Source organism: Macrotis lagotis, chromosome 2 (genome assembly GCF_037893015.1).
Source record: "Macrotis lagotis isolate mMagLag1 chromosome 2, bilby.v1.9.chrom.fasta, whole genome shotgun sequence".
Lineage (NCBI taxonomy): Eukaryota > Metazoa > Chordata > Mammalia > Peramelemorphia > Peramelidae > Macrotis > Macrotis lagotis.
Genome location: NC_133659.1, coordinates 147,534,193 through 147,552,284, shown reverse-complemented (window position 1 = coordinate 147,552,284; position 18,092 = coordinate 147,534,193). Strand labels below are relative to the sequence as shown.

The window sequence follows — 18,092 nt, the reverse complement described above, 5'->3', positions numbered from 1 at the left end:
TAGCTGAAAGAAGGCTGCAACATACAATCAAAGAGGAACTTCAAAAAAGAACAGGAATAAGAGACAGCATCAATGAAGTAAATGATAGGAAGGGGAGGCTGCAGAAGGCAGAAAGAGTCATGGAACAAAAATGAAGGATGATACAATGGCATCCAAAGTGTTCCACTGGTACTCTCAAAAACAGGAGAAAGGGAAAGTATATTGGAGTGGTGAACTCTTAGGAAAACATAGACAAGAGTTGGATATGATAAGCTGATATATATAGGGTGCAATATGCATTGCTGGGAAGAACTTCCTGAATCAATGAAATCCCAATATGAACACTAAGTATTCCTAGTGTCTAACATTGTGCCGGATGACACAGTAGGTATTTAATAAATGTCTGCTGGATGAGTGAATAAAAAAACAGAAAAGAAAAGCAAATAGACCCGGGATATATCTGGAAAATGAATTATCCTAAGACTGCTAATTAGCTATTTCTAATGCCCTTTCTGTTTGCTTTGTGAATGTGCATGAATGTGTGTATGTTTTTTTGAGGTGGGGTGGTACTTATGTGGCTCTTCCCACCCCGATGAGTCAATAAAGAGCATCCTGGAAAGTCAATTAGCATATAAATTAAGCTGATACACCTGGAGAAGCTGTTTCAGGCTGTTATTTATCATGTTTAATGTGAAGAATCTTTGGAAACAGTGAACAAAAATCTCTTCTTTCCCTTGTCTAAATAAAAAAATGGGGGTAGGAGTAGAGTAAGTGCTAGTTTTGAAGAGCAAATGAATAGGGGCAACTAGGTGGCACGGTGGATAGAGCACCAGCTGTGGAGTCAGGAGGACCTGTGTTGAAATTCGGCCTCATACACAATAATTACTTAGCTGTGTGACCTTCAGCAAGTCACTTAACCCCATTGCCTTGCCAAAAAAAAAAAGGCAAAAGAATAAAAATGAGCAAAAGATCAGGAGTGGAGTGGCTGGTCATGGAAGAAGGTGGGGAGAAAGAGAAAAAGAAAACATATTACAGCATGGTTATCATACCCCTCTAAGCATAGGTTTTGAAAAATTGATTGGAGGATCCCTGAACCACTGAAACTATAGGAAGATCCAGGAAAGGTAGAGAGAAACATATCAACTAGTCTTAGCAGAATCATCTAACTTGCATCTAGCTTTGCTAATCCATAAGAAAGAGTTGAACAAACCAGATCCCAAGCCTCCAGAGGTTTACAGGGATCTACTACTAGATCATATATTCCAGGTAGGATTTGAATCCAGGTTTTCTGACTCCAAAGGTAGTGTTCTTCCTACTGAACCACTCTACTTTTTAAATTTAAGTCTTTAATCCATTTACACTTAAAGGTTATATGATTTAGTTGTGAATATATGTGTGTGTTTACACATATCTATATTTTGTTTGTTGTACATTTGTTTCAGTTGTGTATGACTCTCTGTGACCCCACTGAGGTTTTCTTGACAAAGGTACTTAAGTAGTTTGCCATTTCCTTCTCTAGCTCATTTAACTGATGAAGAAACTGAGACAAACAGGGTTAAGTGACTTGCCCAGGGTCACACAGCTAGTAATGTCAGAGATCAGATTTGAACTCAGGAAGATGAGTCTTCCCAATGCCAGGTCCAGCACTCTATCACTATACTACCTATCTATCCATATGTGCATGTGAATAGCTATGTGTGTATGTATATGTAGATCTTTATGTCTCTAAATGAATGTATGCATATGTGCATATATATGCTTACACTAATCTAATCTTTGTCTCTTTCCCACCCAACTCCACTCTAGTAAAATGGGTGAGATCCAAGTTCCAAGGCAATTTAGAGGATTAGATATCAAAAACCAGTTGACCCTTACAAGTTGATTATGAGCCCATCCTGGAAGAGGAAGGTGAGGGACCAGCAGTTGGTTTTCCTAGGTCCTTGTCTGAAGTTCTGATTTGGTGAGATTAGATTACTAAGTGGAGAACTGGCTTCCCCTTTTTTTTTCTAACCCCTTTCATAAGTATCTCCAAATGAAATCTCTTTGTATACTTCCCACCACACCTACATAGAGAGAATGATAGTTATGCAATTTACCAATTAGAGGCATAGGATGATCAAAGTTGGCTTGAGGACTAATGTAAAAAAATGTCTCTGGATTTATCAATTTCTCAAATTTTCACTGGCCCCATAAAAGTAACACAGAGTGGTATAGGAGATAGAGGGGCTAGCCTGGATCAGTAGTCCTTGTTTTACATACTACCTCTATTACTTACTAGCAATGGGATATTGGGTAAATTACATAATGTCTCAGTGCCCTAAGTGACTCTCTAAGATTTCAAATTGCATATAATTTCCCAATTTGCATTGGTGGAAGGAGTTTTCCTAACCATAGACTTACCATAAAGACAAATCCATAGATCAAGATACCCTAAGAAACAAAGATTGCACCACTCCTTGAATGGTCCCTCTTTTTTATTATTACCATGCTGCCTTTGCATGTGGGAAAAACTAAGTTGCCAAGAGCCTCAGTAACCTATCTGCTTAGGTGCCTAAGCATAGTAGAACTCCGGATAGTTCCCACATCTCCTTTCTATCTTTGAGTTTTATCTTCCTTATCTTAACACATCCTTTATTCATGGGTATGACTCTAGATCAAACTATTTAGGGTATAGAATGACGAATTTTTCTGAGAAATCTAATCAAATTTGAACAGCAAGGACCATTGGGAGAACAAAAAATAAAACAGTAAGATCTTCAAAAGTTAGAATTTAATGCTGGGAGAGATCTCAGAGATCTGTCTTCTAGTCCAATCTCATTTTATTTATACAAAGTCACCCAGGCAGCTGGCATAACAGATATTCAAACTTGGGTGTTTGGGCATATTTTAGAAATGTGATTTAATAATATGGATCTATTTTTAGTACGGTTATATAGATGTAGTGCCTATATTACATTATCTTCTATTGGGGGAGAGGGATGGAAAGGAAGGGAGGGAGAAAAATGTAAAAAAAAAAAAGGATAGTTGAAACAACCATCACATGCAGTTGGAAAAAAAAAAGGAAAAAAGAAAAAATGATTTAATATGGTGGTCCTAAGAGATGTGTGATCTGAGTTACCCAGGCTCAAATTGTTGGTATCATCTTTGATTCCTTCCTCTCACTCAACCAACATAGTCAACTAGTTGCCATAGCTTGTCATTTTCTTTTTTCCATAGCATCTCTCGAAAGTGTCCTTTTTTTCCCTACTCAAATAGCCACCACCCTGGTCCATGCCTTCATTATCTCTCACCTGAACTATTACTGAATATCTTTGACTTAAATCATCCCTCATTTCAATTTATTCTCCATTAATTGCTAAAATCATTTTTAAAGCATAGATCTGACGTTATACAAGAATATATCCAGTCAATAAATATCAATGGCTCCCTATTTTACCTCCATCAGAGATAAAAAAAAAAGTCCTCTGTATGGCATTTAAAACTCATTATGACCTAGTCTTTCCTACCTTTCCAATCTTCTACTCTCCTTCATACACTGAATATGACACTGATTTGCTCCTTATTCTTGAACAATCTGTCAGTCTTGATGACTTTTCACTTGCTTTTCCCCCATGTCTGGAAGGCTCTTCCTCCTCTCTAATAAATTCCTTCAAGACTCACCTTCTATAGGAGGATTTCCTTCATCCCTCTAGCTGCTAGTGCTTTCCCTTCTGGAATTCCCTCCTGATTATGTTGGATTTATTTTGTATGTTATCTTCCCCATTAGATTGTGAGATCCCTGAGGACAGAGATTGTTTTTACCTTTGTAAAAGCATAGCACAGTGATTGGTACATAGTAAATACTTATGGACTTAATGTTCTGGATGACTTCAAGGATGGGGGAACCTTGACAGAGATAGGGATGATAATGAATTCCATTTTAGACATGTTGGATTTGAATTACTTACCTAACAGTAAGATGACAATGTATGATGGACAATTATTGAAAAAATTATGCCAGCCCACCTGCAGGAGCTGATGAGATCACAGAAAGAAAGTGCAGAGTGAGAGGAGAGGAGAGCTCAGGACAAAGTCTTGGGGTGTCATAGCAAAGAGGGCTGAGAAGGAATGATCATCACTAGTCTTCTTTGGTAGATGGGATGCTTTCCAACTTATTGATGCTTTTTTCCAAGATGCAAAGGAAAACAATCCTCAAGATGTAGTCTGATGAGGAGAAAGTCTAACACCTCCTTTATTCTTTTTTTTTTTTCAAGGAAATGGGGTTAAGCGGCTTGCCCAAGGCCACACTGAGGCTGGATTTGAACTCAGGTTCTCCTGACTCCAAGGCTGGTGCTCTATCCACTGCACCACCTAGCTGTCCCTCCTTTATTCTTTATACCTTTGTCCTCCAATTTAGTTTCTACCCTAAGCTCACCTTTTCCCACCTTACTATTCCTCAGCAGCATTAGATTAATAGAGCTTTAAATCACCTATTTTTACAGGATATATTTATAGTCATTCTCAGTCTTTGCAGGTGCATCTTGAGCACTTACTTTGATTTCTTTGGGTAAAGAGACCTTTTTCTCCTCTTTGGAATTTTCTTCTCTTTGAATCTTCATAATTTCATTCTTCAGGGCTTCTCAACCATAGTGAGTTGAGGTCTCCTAAATTAATTTTTTCTCTAATCTTTTCTCTGGGTCCTTTGAAATATGTTCTCCCCAAATGTAGGACATATGCTAATTTATTCTAGTTTTCTTTTATTTCTCTATCGTGGAAGATGAAGTGGTGAATTCCCCACAATTTTCCTTTTGTTTTTACATAGAGGTAGCTAGGTGGCATATTTGACAGCATGGGCCTGGGGTAAGGAAATATTGAGTTCAAATATGACTTCAGACATTCACTGTATGATCCTAGGAAAGTAAATTTCATTTGCCTCAGTTTCCTCATCTATAGAATAAGCTGGAGTAGAAAATAGAAAACCACTCCAGTATTTTTGTTAAGAAAACCCTAAATGGGGCCATGGAGAATCAGATATGACTGAACAACAACAATTTCTGCATACATTCTTCCTCCTTGGAATTCTCCTTATTCCAGTTCTTTGTATTGATTCCTCTCCTTTTTAAAAGAAGAAATTATTAAAACAAACTAAGACTTTATTAGTTGCTCTACTTTTGAGAGAAAGTGTGATCTTGTAGATGATCCCCAATCACTACTATATTATACCTCTAAGCCAGGCTTGTGATATTTCTAAGCTCATCTATTTCTTCCTTCTGTCCAGGTGGTCTGACACTGGGTGAGCAGCAAGCTTAGTAAGAACTGCCTAAATACTGTTGCTACAAATCCCACTACAGTGAAAATTTCTGCATCATAAAGAAGTGCCAAAGCCCCAGCTCCCTGCACCACACACACACACACACATATATGTGTTGTTATCGTCCTTCAATCTTGAAATAGAGCTGACATCAGGAAGGTGATGCCATAACATACATATGAATTGGATTTGAGTGAGGGGGTGCTGTTCTAGGTCACCAGCCTTACTTTCTCTTCCAAAGCCATCTGGGTCCAGTGACCAGATATGAATCAGGATGATGAGATGACCCTAGTTGTGGGGCAATCAGGATTAAGTGATTTGCTATTAAATATCAAGAGTCTGAGATTGAATTTGAATTCAGTTCCTCTATATTCTAGGGCCAGTGCTCTATTCACTGTGCCATAGCCCTATGTTTGTAATATGAGCCTATTTAGCAAAACTGAGAAAGGGATGGAGGGATTCTAAAGTGATACTCATTGGGAAGTACTACAGGAAAGAGCAAATGGGGATTTCATTATTAAGAATAACTCAAGAAGAGTGGAAGTAGGTTCCAAAAATCAGCAACAAAAACCAAATTTAGACTGGTAGAATGTTGTTGGATGATAGGGAAGGGCTATTCTTAACTGTGAAAGCTGGATTTTCAAGTACCTAAAAGGCATAACTCTTAAGATCATTGTTTTGAAGTTGGAAGGAATATTAGGGATAATCTAATCCAACTTCTTCATTTTGCAAAAGAGAAAACTGAGACCCATAGAAGTTAAGTAATTTTCCCAAGATCACAAATGTAAGACATTTTTATTTAACTATTCAGATGATGGTTTGTTAAATGCCCTCTATTAGAATCTTTTCTAGACTGGTTACTACCAAGGGTTCTTATCCTGAGGTATGTGAAAAATTTTTTTTAATGTTTTGTTGACTATATTTAAAAATAATTGCTTGTAATCCTATGTATTTTATTTGATGCATTTACAAACATTATTTTGAAAAAGGTTACTTTTGCCAGGAGACCAAAAGGATTCGGGACACATAAAAGTGGTTAAAGGACTAGTTGTTTGTCTTTCCATCTCAAAGAAGAACAAGACCTCAGGGAGGTGATTATGTGATAAGCAAGTGAATTGGATTTAGGTTGAGGGAAGGCAAGACAGAGATAAGGATGACTGGATTTTGGCTCAAAATGTAGTGGAGATCTTGATCTTTTAAACCTAAGGTCTTTAACAGGTTTCAGTCTAACTGAGGCCACACCCATTCAGTGATTAAGGCTAGGTAAGAAAGGAGACAAAGAATGGCTTCTGAAACCTGGTTAAAAAAAGTCAATGTGAGAGGGAAAGACACTCAGTATTTCTGGCTATAACAAACAATTGCTTTTTACATTTACTCTGAGCCTGTAAAGGCCCAAAAAAGGACCAAGTGGGACTGGTCTGAGACCTTTGTTGATCAATCAATGAGAAGCAGTGATTTGGGTTTAAAGCATTAAGAAATCTAGTCAGTCAAAGACAAGATAACTTGCTAAATTTCCTGATTAAAAAAAAATTACATTCTTTTGGGCAGAGAAGAAAGAAAAAAGAAAGAAAAGAAAGATAGAGATAAAAAGAGATGGAAAGAAAGGAAAGAATGAATGAAAGAGAAAGATAGAAAGAAGTGGAAAGAAAGGAAGAAAAAGAAAGGAAAAAATTAAAGAAGTTGGTCAGCTACTACTAGATAGAAGGCAGTTGTAGGCCCTGAATGATCCAGTGCCATTATGGATTGATTCTTAATATGTTTCTCATATGGGGCACACCCTGCTTTTCTTCTCCTTTGCAACAATTCCCATCAACCCCCATCTTCAATAACCTAGTTCAAAATTCACCTCCAGGAATTGGGGTTGAGAACCCCACCCTACTTTTTCCTCTATATTGACTCTGTATCCAAAGTACCTTTGTTGGACCTATGCCAACCAAGATGCATTTATTTACTTGTCACTTTGCAAATGCTTAAATAACTAATTTCAGTTTATGTGGTTTTCTCAGCTCTGCTACACCATCTTCAAGTCTTGCTGAATAATAGTATGCTGTAGAGTTGGTGTACTTGGTGACTTACAGAAAGCATTACTACTATTATTGTAGATGAGGCATATTCTGGAACAGTGAAGAAAATTATTTTTTTCCAGCATGACTGAAATGAGACTTGAGACCAGAACATAATATTCACTGAGCCCGACTTGAAATCTCTGGATTCTAGTCTTACTATACAGAATGAGGTATGTCAGAGGCAGGTTCCTGTATCTTAACTTCTATTGTTCTCAACAAGAGCACAGTTTCTTTAGCCTCTTCTTTAGTGTTCCTTTTTTCATCTCAGTATTCTACTACTACTATTACTACTACTACTCAACTGTGGTTGCTGATCACCATTCTTGTTATGTTTCCTCTGCTTTTCCTATTTGCCTGTTAAAAGTCTCTTCATTTTCGGAAAACCAAATTGCTAGTATCAGAAATGAAAAAGGTGAACTCACCACCAATGAGGAGGAAATTAAAGTAATAACTTGAAATTATTTTGCCCAACTCTATGCCAATAAATTTGATAATCTAAGTGAAATGGATGAATATTTACAAAAACATAAGTTGCCCAGGTTAAATGAAGAAGAGATTAAATACTTAAACAACCCTATCTCAGAAAAAGAAATTCAACAAGCCATTATTGAACTCTCTAAAAAAAAATCTCCAGGGCCTGATGGATTCACAAGTGAATTCTACCAAACATTTAAGGAACAATTGGTTCCAATTCTATATAAACTCTTTGGAAAAATAGGGAAAGATGGAACTCTGCCTAACTCTTTCTATGAAACCAATATGGTGCTGTTACCTAAACCAGGAAGAGTTAAAACAGAGAAAGAAAATTATAGACTTATTTCCCTGATGAATATAGATGCAAAAATCCTAAATAAAATCTTAGCAAAACAATTACAACAAGTTATCACTAGGATAATACATGATGATCAAGTAGGATTTATCCCAGGAATGCAGGGTTGGTTCAATATTAGGAAAACTGTTAGTATACTCAATTAATATCAACAACAAACCCATCAGAAATCATATGACCATATCAATAGATGCTGAAAAAGCTTTTGAAAAAATGCAGCATCCATTCCTATTAAAAACACTAGAAAGTGTAGGTAGGACTGTTCCTTAAAATAATTAGCAGTATCTATCTGAAACCATCAACAAGCATTATATTCAATGGGGAGAGGCTATCGGCATTCCCAATAAGATCAGGGGTGAAACAAGGGTGCCCATTATCACCACTACTATTCAATGTTGTATTAGAAATGTTAGCATCAGCAATTAGAGAAGAAAAAGAAGTTGAAGGAATTAGAATTGGGAAGGAAGAGACAACACTCTCACTCTTTGCAGATGACATGATGGTCTACCTAGAGAATCCCAAGAAATCATCCAAAAAACTACTGGAAACAATTAGTAATTTTAAGCAAAGTTGCAGGTTATAAAATAAACTTGCATAAATTCTCAACTTTTCTATATATGTCTAGCAAGATACAGCAGGAAGAGCTAGAAAGAGAAATCCCATTCAAAGTAACCTCAGACAGTGTAAAATATTTGGGAGTCCATTTGCCAAGACAGACTCAGAATCTTTTTGAAAACAATTATAAAACACTTCTCACACAAATTAAATCAGATTTAAATAACTGGGCAAATATCAACTGCTCATGGATAGACAGAGCTAATATAATAAAAGTGACAATTCTACCAAAACTAAACTATGTTTAGTGCCCTACCAATCAAAATTCCAAAAAATTACTTTAATGAGTTAGAAAAAATTGTAAGTAAATTCATATGGAGAAATAAACAGTCAAGAACTGACAGGAGCTTAATGAAAAAAAGTGCAAAAGAAGGTGGCTTAGCCCTACCTGATCTAAAATTATATTATAAAGCATCAGTCATCAAAACTGTTTGGTATTGGCTAAGAAATAGAGTGGTGAACCAGTGGAATAGACTAGGTATAAAAGTAGGAGATGATTACAGTAATCTGCTGTTTGATAAACCCAAATAGTCCAAACATTGGGATAAAAACTCCCTCTTTGATAAAAACTGCTGGGATAACTGGAAATTAGTATGGAAGAAACTTAGATTAGACCAACACCTCCCACCCTTTACCAAGATAAGATCCAAATGGTTACAGGACTTAGACATAAAAAAACAATACTATAAGCAAATTAGAAGATCAAGGATTAGTTTACCTGTCAGATCTATGGAAAGGGGAGCAGTTTATGACTAAGGAAGAGTTGGAGAACATCACCAAAAACCAATTGGATGATTTCGATTACATTTAATTAAAAAGCTTTTGCACAGATAAAACCAATGTAACCAAGATCAGTAAATTGGGAAACAATCTTTACAACTAATGATTCTGACAAAGGACTCATTTCTAAAATATACAAAGAAGTGGGTCATATTTTTAAAACAAAAAGCCATTCCTCAATTGACAAATGGTCAAAGGATCTGAAAAGGCAATTTACAGATGAGGAGATCAAAGCAATCCATAGCCATATGAAAAAATGCTCTAAATCATTAATTATTAGAGAAATGCAAATTAAAGCTTCTCTGAGGTACCACCTCACACCTCTCAGATTGGCCAATATGACCAGGAAGGATAATGATCATTGTTGGAAGGGTTGTGGGAAATCTGGGACACTATTACACTGTTGGTGGAGCTGTGAACTCATCCAACCCTTCTGGAGAGCTATTTGGAACTATGCCCAAAGGGCAACAAAAATGTGCATACCCTTTGACCCAGCAATACCACTACTGGGTCTATACCCTGAAGAGATGAGGAAAAAGGGTAAAAACATCACTTGTACAAAAATATTCATAGCAGCCCTGTTTGTGGTGACAAAGAATTAGAAATCAAGTAAATGTCCTTCAATTGGGGAATGGCTTAACAAACTGTGGTATATGTATGTCATGGAACACTACTGTTCTATTAGAAACCAGGAAGGACGGGATTTCAGGAAAACCTGGAGGGATTTGCATGAACTGATGCTGAGTGAGATGAGCAGAACCAGAAAAACACTGTACACCCTAACAGCAACATGGGAGTGATGTTCAACCTTGAAGGACTTGCTCATTCCATCAGTACAACAATCGGGAACAATTTTGGGCTGTCTGCAAAGGAGAGTACCATCTGCATCCAGATAAGGAGCTGTGGAGTTTGAACAAAATTCAAGGACTATTCCCTTTAATTTAGGAAAAAAACAGATATCTTATTGTCTGATCTTGTCACCTATTAGACTTCTCTTCTCTTCTTTAAGGATATGATTTCTCTCTCATCACACCCAATTTGGATCAAGGTACAACATGGCAACAAAGTAAAGACTGACAGAGTGCTTTCTGCTGGGGGTGGGGGTGGGGGGAGGGAAGCAAGATGGGGGGGAAATTGTAAAACTCAAATAATATCTTTAATAAAAATTAATTTTAAAAAGTCTCTTCATTTTCTACCTTTCATTCTCTCTCTGTGTCTTTCTTTCTGTGTGTGTTTGTGTGTGTGTGTGTGTGTGTCTTTCTAAGAAATGAGAATAACTCTACCAGAGAGATGAGAGTCTAAAATGCTACTTATTGGATTTGGGGACCATTTTCCTACATTTCTCATCCATCTCTATTTTCTACTGAGCAATAAATACTTAGTAAGACTGTATTGGATGCTTAAAACATTTCTTTACTGCCCAGAGTCTCATTTACCTTCCTGTAATAAAGGTCCATCTAGAGTCAGTTAACATAGAAGTAGTATTCAGAAAGTATAAGAGAGAAGGCAAATATGTCTTGTCCTTTGGAAAAGCAACTATCTGATATATTCCTGAATGAATGGGAACGATTTGCTATCCATCATTTGCTATTTCGTGAGGCTTGGCTCTATTTCTTTCTGGAACTCATCACTACTTTGTCTCTTCTATTTGTGCTTTCTGTCACTGATTCTATCTTCTCCCTAGAGCATGTTATTTTTGTTATTTTGCTTTTAAAAGCATTTGTTGATGATTTCTGTTCTTTATATATCGTAGTCACATTCTAATTTGCATCCCCTTAAAGAGTCCTCTTGTAACAAAGGGAAAGAGTTAAGCAAAATAAACACATCAAAAGATACTGCACACAGCATATGAAGTATTTTATACTCAAAATCTACCACTTCTTTATAGAGGAGATATTATAGTTCATCTTCAGACTTCACAATAAAAATAAATGGTCATTATGTATTCTGATATCTTTTAGTAGTTTACTTTTACTTTAATGTGGTAATTATGTACACTGTTCTCTTGGTTCTGCTTTTGCTCTGCATCAGTTCATACCTCTCAAGTTCTCAGTTCTTGTTTCTTGTTTCTCATGGTGTTATAATATTGTATTAAATTCAAGCATCACTTTTTTTTATAAAAGGAAATTTCAACACACAAGACTCTCCTCTCTTCCCTCCCCTCCCTCCTTCCCTTCCTCTCTTTCTCTCCTCTCAACCTCCCCTTCCTCCACCTTGGAGAGAGGAAACTGGGGGACAGGAATGACAATTTATTTTCCCATAGTGCTGCTCTGGAACTACATGCCAAGGCATAAATAACCCTGTTGTACTTTTTATAGATCATGACCCAAAAGTATGCTCTGCTATACGTCACCCTTCAAAGGGAAAAAGGGGGGGATACCAGGGTACCTCAGAATCACTAATCAATTACCCTTATCTAGAGGAATTGTGAGAATCACAATAATGGAGAGAAAGATGGAATGCAATTGTCTTCCAAAAAAATTTGAAAGTCTCAGTTGCTATACTCCTAACATTCTGCCCCCATTCTGGTACTGTAATGGGATGCCTAGGATGTAGGGCCTCAGGGAAGAGGAAAGGTTTTTACCTTTTCTGGTAAGGTCTTCTTTGTGTTCTAAGATCAGTTCTGTCAGAAGACTGGGGCAGGGTTCAGAAGGTAGAAGTATCAAGTGGGATAAAATGGGAGGTATTCCCAGGAAGGGCTTGGAGAGTCTTCCACGGTGGGGATGGGGTGCTAAGCAAAAGCTAGATGGTCACTTACTATGGAAGAAATACCTGCTCAGGTACAGGTTGGTCTACATGGCCTCAGAGGTCTGTTTTAACTCTGAGATCACATAACTTTTTTTGAGTTCATAATTAGTTTGACCAAGCCATTGGGTTCTGTAGGAAGTGATGGTCGGTATCCACTGTGGTTATATAAAGGTATTGTTTTGGGATTTTGTTTTCCTCAGGGTTTCTGCAATATGGATCAAATCATTAGCGTTGGAAGGGTCCTTGAGAGGTCATGTAGGTCAACTCCCTTTTCCTCCAGAGGGAAATTCTTTTTTTTTTTCCAAAGGAAACTGAAGTCAGAAGAGTTAAGAAATTCACTTAATGTGATACCAGTAATAAACAGAAGTAAGGTTTATACTCAGGAACTGACTCTCCAGGTAATCACAGCATTATACTGCCTCCCCCACAACAAATCAAAACATAGTTTATATGTAAGGCTTAAAATGCCTGGTTCTTATGAAATAGTTTAAGTATTATTATCCCTGTTTTTCAAATTAGAACATTGAGGAAGATTCTGAGAAATTAATTGACCTAACCATTTAATTATGTATCTGAGACAAAATGTGTATGTGATCTCCTGACTGTAATCATATATCCATTATGTCATGATCCTTCTCTTATTTGTTATATATGCTACCAGTTCTAGTTCTCTTCAGTTGTATCTTTAGTGATTTACACTAAAGACCTTGAATCCATATCATATGAGGATTAATTGAAGGAGCTGGAGATATTTAGCCTGGAGAAGATTCAGGGAGGGTGAAATGATAGTCCTATGGCATTTGAAGATTTTTCATGTGGAAGAAGGATTAGATTATTCTATTTGGTCACAAAAGGAAAATCCAGGATGAGTGGAAGTTTCAATAATGTAAGGAAAAGTTTCCTAGCAATTAGAGTTCTCTATAAATAGAATAGATTGCTTTGGAAGGGGTTCCTCATTATTGGAAATATGCTATAGTGGGTATTCTTTTGTGGGGATGAGTGGGACCAGAAAACCACAGAGGACTTCTTCCAACTCCAAAAATTAGGCCACTTGGAGTCAGAAGATTTTGTTTCCCTGCAGGATCTACCATTAATTAGACTTTTAACTTCTTAACCTCTATTTGCCTCAGTTTCCTCAACTGCAAAATGAGGATCACAACAGTATCTAGCTCACCAGGTTGTTGTGGGGATCAAATGAGATATTTGTAAAGGGCTTAATACAATGATTGGAACATATTAGGCATTGAATATATGCTTATTCATTTCTGCCATATTGATTACTTATTGACCAAGCCATTGGGTTCTGTGGGAAGTGATGGTCGGTATCCACTGTGGTTATATAAAGCTATTGATACCTATAAGTAATCTCTAACTCCAGTCTGTTCCTCATTTAAACTTTAGGACACACCCATGTCCTCAAGTCCCTTCATTAGGATGGAATTCCATCTAATAGTCTACTATTTTGCTTGCTCAGTTTCTGCTTAGAAAAAAAATGACTGCAGATTAATTCCTGCTTGAACCCAATTAAAGCAGTTTGGAAATTATTATGATTCACATAATAAGCTCACAAGCTTATTTAATTGATTTCTTAAGCATTCTGCATTATTTTTATTTGTGGTGGGTTTTTTGGGAGAGAAGGAAGGGAGAAGTCTCACTGTCATTTGCTTTGCAGCATTTTTATTCTTTTGGCAGGTTGCTTTGTTTGATTTTCCCTCATGTTGGGAAAAATGTATTTGCATTTTCATTCTCTTTATTTGTCTGTGACTTCAGGGGCTTTTTCCCCACATGGTTCAAGCTGCTTATCCCTTTCAGGAACATGATGCAATTTTTTTATATTATAATTTACCTTCCTTTTTTTCCCTCCCTTTACAGTCATTTAGTTCTTATGACTTTCCATTAAAATGTCTTTGCAAATCACAATTTTGTGAAGGGTTTTTTTTCCTAGTTGTAGCTTTTTATATATTAATAGAGTTAATTTCATTTTCTGATCTGCAAAAAATGAATAAGTAATCCTTTTCACTTGATTAGCAGAAATTCTGTAATGCATGAATGACTGGAGTGAATAAGGATATCAAATAAAATAGACAATGTGCAAGACTGGATTAACAGTACATGCCTCACAACAGCATTATGAAAACTGAGCAGGCAATATTTTAAAAGCAAATGTTTTAATTTCTGTAAAGAAAAGGATAATCTACAAATGTGCAATTTCATGATCTAAAAAGAATAAAAGATATAAGCAAGGAAGAGTCTGATAAGGAGATGAGTCTATCAATAAAGGAGGAAGATCCATTGATCCTCTCTCAGAAATATGACTATGCTATTTTTTTGACTGTTATTCAATAAATAATTGGCTGGAAAGAGGTGGAAGTGGTAGTATGTCAAATATAACCCCTTCTAAAATCGGTTTCCAAACCATGTGGTCAAGCTTATTGTTGGGAAAATCCTTCTCCAGAAGCAAATAAGCAAAACAGTATCTCTTAATCCTTCTCTACTTACTTGTCTTTCTCTCTTGCTTTTCTTCTTGGAAGGCAGCTAGGTGGCTCTCAGCATTGGGTTTACATAAAACATTGGGTTTAGGATTACAGCTGAAATTTGGAATTTGACTTTTAGTCTCTTACTAACTGTGGGACCCAGGGCAAGCCATTTATTTCTGTTTTCTTCAGCTTCCTCAATTGTAAAATGAGAACAATAACACTTCTCTTTCAGAGTTATTAGGAGTATGAAATGAGATAATATTTGTGGAGCACTTAGCATAGTTCCTGGCACATAATAGGTATGATACAGATGCTAATTCCCTTTTCTTCCCCCTTTGTCTAGGAAGAATCTAAGATTTGAAAAAGATATGGAGCTGTTAAAATGTTTTATTTCTGTAAACGAATTTTTGGGGGCATATGAAAAAAATCTCCAGCTTTTCCCCTGAAGGTTTGGAAAAACAATATGATCGGAAAACAAATCCACAGAACAGTGATTGGGAATTTTGTTTTCTGAAGGATGTCATTTCTGAAGCTAACTAGCGCTGGCTAGGCTAGCCAGGAAGCCTAGGATCTTGCCGCTGGAGCAAGGTGCTTTTAAGGAACAGGAGGTGTGGAGCTGTAGATGGGGATGAAAGACATGGGAGATCTAAGCAGGTATCCCTAAAAAGTCATTTCAATGTAATACAAGGGAGGGCAATTTGATACTTGTACGACACAAGGAATCAGGTATTACACAGAAATTCTTAGTATTTATTAGCTTCTATATTCATTTTCTTCATAAGATAGACTAATTCACCCTTTAAAATATTAATTCACATTTTAAATGTATGCAGCATTTTGTTTCCCGGATTCTCCAAGTGCTCTATGTTTACTCTTTGTCTTTCCACAACAAAGCCCCTCTGTAAACAGGACCAGCTGGTTTAAAAAAAAATGGAGACATAGTGGTGCACAGAGCCACGGTCAGCAGCTGGACTCGAACCCAGCCCGCTTGCCTCCGGTCTAAGGCGTTCTTCCCGGGGAGATTTTGCTCTCGGGAGGAAGCGTCCTCCCTGCTCCTGAGGAACTCCTCCGGCCGCACCTTTGTGCGGACACAAGCAGGCTGGCCCGGCCGGTGCTGTGTGCTGCGGGCCGGCACCCCGCATCGGGGCGGTGCGGGTGGAGCCGGGCATGGGGGCGCGGGGGCAGCTGCGAGCGGGCGGGCGCTCAACTTTACGGCTCCCTCAAACTTGAACACCCCCAAGTTGGCCGGCGCCCCGCCTGGGGCGAGGAGGGGGCCGGCCCTCCCGAGGGCACGAGCTGCGCCCGCAGCCCTGCCCCCTCGCGGGTTCGGCACCGGGGGCGGGACAGAGCGCCGTCCCCGGGCGCCCGTGCGGAGCCGGGCCGCTCTAGAAGCGGCCCGCGCGGCCTCCCACACCCCGGTCTACCGGGCCGCTGTCTCAGATGGGGGCTGCCACGGGCGACGGTGGGTGCCCCGCGTAGGGAGGAGGGGGCCCGGGCTCCGCAGCCCTCGGGAGCTGGGCAGACGCGCGGGCATGGGCGCCCGGGCGCGCCGGCTCCCCTCCGGCTCCGAGGGCGCCGCCTCCCCGGCCGCCCCCCTCCCCCGGAGCTGCCTCAGCTTACCCGGCGCCGCTGGGCAGGGGCGCGCTCGCCGGCTGGCTCACTCGCGGGCTTTGTCTCCGGGGCGGACGGCTGGGGAGGCGGCCGGGCGCCGCGGCATCGCTCTCCTCGGCGGCGGGGGCTCCGCGAGCCGCGGCTACATCACCGCCACGGCGCGAGTGGGAGGCCTCCGCGGGGCCGCGAGAGCCCCCGGCCGGCCCCCGGGCGCTCACCATGGCAACGCGCGCCCGCCCCGCCCCCGCCGCCCCGCCCCCGCGCTCCGGCCGCCGCCCCCGCCCCGCGGCTCCGGCCTCGGCACCCCCCCCCCGGGGCTCCGGCCTCGCCCCCCCGCCCCGCCCCCGGCCGCCGCCCCCGCGCTCCGGCCTCGGCCCCCCCCCGCCCCTGCGGCGCCGCCGCCCACGCGCCTCTCCGGGCCGGGCGGGGAGAGGGGGCTGCGGAGGGACCTCGCGGGGGGGGGGGGGGGGGGGGGGCGGCCCAGCGGGTCTGCGTGTGTACGGATGCATATATAATATATATATATATACAGACACACACAGATGTAGATCTGTCTGTATGTGTGTGTCTGTATAGATATGTACACACCCTCATAGATGTACATCTATATGTGCATGTCTGTATATACACCCATATAGATGTGTATATATATATATCTCTAGATGTGTGTGTGTCTGAGTGAATGTGTGTATTTGTGTGTCTGCGTATACATACCCTCATGGATGTATATCTATCTATATGTGTATGTATATGTATACACACCCATATAGATGTATATCTATACGTGTATATATACATCTGTATATACGTACACACATAGAAATGCATATTTTGATGTATGTGTATGCGTCTGTGTGAACGTATTTGTGTATATGTATACACACAGATGCATATATCTATGTGAATTGTATATTTGTGTGTGTATATGTATATATAGATGTATTTAGATGTATATCTATGTGTGTTTACTGTGTATCTGTGTGTCTGTATAGATGTATACACATATAGGTATGTATGAATTGTGTATTTGTGTATCTATATATGTATGCACACCCATTTATATATATGTGTGGATTGTGTATGTATCTGTATATATGTATACACATATAGGTGTGTGAACTGTGTATTTGTGTCTATATGTGTATACACAGCCATTTAGATATATATCTGTGTATATATGTAAACACATATAGATATCTATCTACATGTGTGTATGTGTGTCTATCTATGTACACACACCCATATAGGCATGTATACATAGCGCTGTGTGTGCGCGCGCGCGCCCCTGCCCCGCCCCCACCCCGCGGCGGGCTGCAGGAGCCGCCTCTCCCCCTCGGGCCGGGGCCGGGGGGGGGGGGGGGGCGCACACCGGCTCCCGCCCGCCCCGCCCCCCGCGGCGCCCCCCAGCGGCGGGGCCGTACCTTCCTCCCGGAGCCGGGCGGGCGGAGGAGCCGGGAGATCCCGGCCGGCCGCTGACGTCACGCGGCGCGTCACTCGGGGCTCCCGCGCGGCGGCCCGACGCACGTGGCCCGGGGCCCGGGGCTGCGGAGGGGGCGGGGCCCCGGGAGCGCCGACCCGGCCCGGGCCTGGCGCGGCGGGGCTGCCTGGGCCAGAGCTTCTCCACGATGCCCCCCACCGAGCCTTGACACCCGAGCGGCTGGGGCAGTGCCCTCTTCCAGGGTCAGATGCCATAGAAT

General features: G+C 40.4%; 1 protein-coding gene across 3 annotated transcripts in view; it reads right to left on the bottom strand.

Moving 5' to 3' along the window:
- The window catches only part of GNG4 (G protein subunit gamma 4), an 87,441-nt gene extending 69,569 nt beyond the window's left edge, over positions 1-17,872 (bottom strand). For 2 of the 3 annotated variants that reach the window (XM_074220451.1, XM_074220450.1), the window contains exon 1: positions 16,405-16,609. The gene's annotated coding sequence lies outside the window, so the exon portion shown is untranslated. Of the gene's footprint in view, positions 1-16,404; positions 16,610-17,816 lie in introns of those variants that run through there. The other variant, XM_074220452.1, reaches the window with a different exon arrangement.
- Between the last annotated feature and the right edge of the window lie 220 nt (positions 17,873-18,092).